Here is a 3,803-nt window from a genome sequence, read left to right on the forward strand (position 1 = left end):
TGCTCTTCCGATCTATATTTATAACTGCAAAAAATTGCAGTTAGAATCTGAAGTTTATTTGGCCCATTAACATGTTAAAATTCAAAAAATCTCAAAAAAGCAAAAAAATTGCAGTTATAAATATGAAAAATTTTTTTTCATATTTATAACTGCAATTTTTTTGCTTTTTTGAGATTTTTTGAATTTCACAAATTCGGATTCAGCGGGTCGAAAAACATGTCCGTAGATGGGTCCGGTCAAATGCACAAACCACTTTTTTTTTGTGTGCCGGTGTTATCTTTGCCTTCCTGTTCACATACAGCTAATGTTTTTGATATTGATCAATACCAATCAATTATGGTTAAAGTAAAAGAAATACAATTGTTTAAATTTAACAATTGTTCAAATTTATTGTATTTTACATTGTTTCTTTTTATTTTAGAGGTGTCATAATTGTCACGCCAGACAAAAAAAAACATGTTTCTCTTGGCGGTAATACGCTATATACATTTCCAGAACCATGTCCTGATATTGGAGAACGTATTTCAAGAATATGCGAACAACGAAATAACGTAAGAAATTATGCAAATATATAATTAATGTAACAGTTAAGAAAAATTATGTATTATGCATTTAGTATATATTTTATTTATTATTCCATTATTGCAATTATTTACAAGGATTATATAAATATTCCAAAGACAAGTTCAGAACTACAGTACAAAACTGCTCTGTTTGTTCTACGAAAACAACAAAACATTGCGAAAAATGCCGTACATACTATTGTAGCAGACTTGTCAATTGGAAGATTGGCCACAACATTAGGCTGAGAGTGTGACCGTATTCCGTAATTATATTTATATAATTAAACTACATATTTATATATAGTCTCTCAAGTTTATACGTTTATATATTCACTAAAAAAAAACAAATTTTTCCATGCAAACCCTTGCCCATACTTTGCTACGTTTTATTTTAAAAACACCGTTCGCACGACGATACAATTGTTTTTATTGCAAGTAACTATTAATTAAGTATTAATTTAATAGATAATTAATAAAGACATTAAAAAGTAGATAAACATTAAAAATTATATTTATTTCATAAGAGAGAGAGAGAGAGAGGCGCCTTTAATGATCGAGACTAGATTTTGATGCCTATAATAATTCTGTGTGAATTTTAAAAACTTTTTTCAGTTATGTGCATCAAGATCCAGCATCGATCGTTAAAAGCTTTTCTCTCTGGTGTTATTTGTTTAACGGCCTAATTCAATTTATTATTTAATTTCGATTTATTTTTGTTAATTAAAATTAAAATTTTGGTTATATATTTTTTTGCAGGGCATTAGTAGATGATATCTCCTCATTGCAAATTAATCAAGACGTAAATAAAATAAAAAAGACATTGACCCCCAATGTTGAAACGGCTAAATTTAGCGATGTGAAACTGTGACGGCCCAATACATTTAATGTGTTGCAAGCAGAATGCTCGAATAATACGAGTGCAAATGTTAACAAGCATAAGAGTAATACAGAAATTACACATCCCAAACAGCACAAGGACGTCCTAAGGACGTCCCCAGGGCGTCCAGGACGGGATCTGAGGACGTTCTCAGGATGTCCTATTTTCATCCAGGGACGTCCTGAGGACGTCCTGTGGTATAGCAAATGAGCGCCTCATCGTGTCCTCAGGAAGTCCCGAAGACGTCCACAGGACGTCCAGAACGGATACTGAGGACATCCTCAGGAGGTCCTATTTTCATCAAGGGATGTCCTAAGGACATCTTGTGGTATAGCAAAATCTTTGACGTGTCCATAGAATATAAAAAATAAAAAATAACGATTAAATAAACGTTTATAAAATTAGAATAAAAACCATTATAAAACATTTAAAAAAAAACAATTTACGGTGTTTGCAAGGGAATTATTTCTCCGAAATTAATATTCAAATTTAACGGTCACCCATCCAAGTCACGACTGCCCTCAACGCTGCTTAACTTCTGTGATCGGGAACTGCAGACACTTTGTGATGATCCATGATTACTTGATGTTAATGAATACATATCCATGATAGATTAGATCAATTAAAAAGTTATAAAAAAGATAAATATCTATTTTTTTATAAATGTTAACATACAAAATAACATGATCGATAATCCAAATAATAATAAAATACATAAATAAGTACAACATAATGTAAAACTGTATTGGATTAAGAAGTGATTAAGGTTTAATACTAAATGTATGCAAACATTTTTTTTACGTTTTTTCTACTATTCAGTGAATGTAAATTTCTGTTTAATACATACATATATGTATATTTATTAAGTATCTCCGGTAAATATTTTGATAACACGGATACGTAGACAACGTATGTACAGTCGTGGACACATCGGTTGCGACACTTTTTTTTATAGGTTTCTAATATATATTTAATATAGGTACATAATATATATACTTTATAGATAACTAATATTTTGCAAATGCGAACCACGATGTACTATCTTTAGTCTAGAGACAGTATAACGCCAATCGTGGTCCACATTTGCAAAATATTAGTGCGTTTTGAAACCTATAAAAAAGAAAGTGTCGCAACCGATGTGTCCATGACTGTACAAATAAGTATAGCATATGGACATACAAACTTGTCCTTTTGGGGATATCCCTATAGTGTCCACAAATGTATATCCTATAATGGACAGCTTGTAAGGCTCATGGATATCCCGACCAGAAATGGACATAAAACGGATGTCCATAGGATATCTTGTGCTGTCTGACCGTATCGTGTCCTTAGGAGGTCTCGAGAACGTCCTCAGGATACATTTACATAGGACTGAGGCTGTTCACAGGACGTCCTGAGGCTGTTTCCAGGACGTCCTGAAGCTATCCCTAGGACGTCCTGAGACTGTCCCCAGGACGTCCTGAGACTGTCTCCGGGACGTCCTGAGCCTGTCCCCAGGACGTGATGAGCCTGAACTGAAGCTGTTCTAAAAGTGTCCTTAAGAAGGTATCTTAAGGACGCCCCAAGGACATCCCGTGGATATATGAATGTCCTCAAAATGTTCCCAGGACGTCCTGGGACATATTCAGAATAATCCTGAGGACGTACTGTGCTATTTGGGATAGTTCTATCAATAATACTCAAGATAGACATGTATCTGCTCAACATGATAATGATAATGTATCTCAAAGTAAAATAGCAGACCAACCAGTAGTAAATGATACAAATACTAAAGAGTCTTCTCAACACATCGATTTCGCAGATATAATAATACTAACGGGAGTACTGATCAATCAAGAAAAATAACGGAAATAAAATTGTTGCTTAAGAAACAAAACTTGATAACTTGACAACATAACTTGATAATAGACTGATAGAATATAAGGTAACGTTTTCGCAAATATAACATAATTAACGGAAATAAAATTGTTGCTTAAGAAACAAAACTTGATAATAGATTGATAGTAGACTGAAATTATAAAATGAAAAGAGTCAATCAAATAATCAAATATATAACTGTTTACAAACTTTTATAAAGACACGAGACCATGTGTTTTATAAGCGCGTGACGAACGTCTCTGGCAACTCGATTTCATAAACGCCGTCCTCGGGGCATTTTACAATTTTAATTTTGACAATTGAATTTGGTGTTAACTCATCTAATTTCTTTTGTATTGCTTCCGAATATTGTCCATTTCTTACCGGTCCCAAATCTGTAACGAGGAACAAGATAAGTTTGAATATGAAAATTATCGTATCCTTTTAACTTACACAGACAACTTTGATACTTACTGATAATTGTACACACATTCGCCAATGCTGCA

Source organism: Wasmannia auropunctata, unplaced genomic scaffold (assembly GCF_000956235.1).
Source record: "Wasmannia auropunctata unplaced genomic scaffold, wasmannia.A_1.0 LD336074.1, whole genome shotgun sequence".
Classification (NCBI taxonomy): Eukaryota; Metazoa; Arthropoda; class Insecta; order Hymenoptera; family Formicidae; genus Wasmannia; species Wasmannia auropunctata.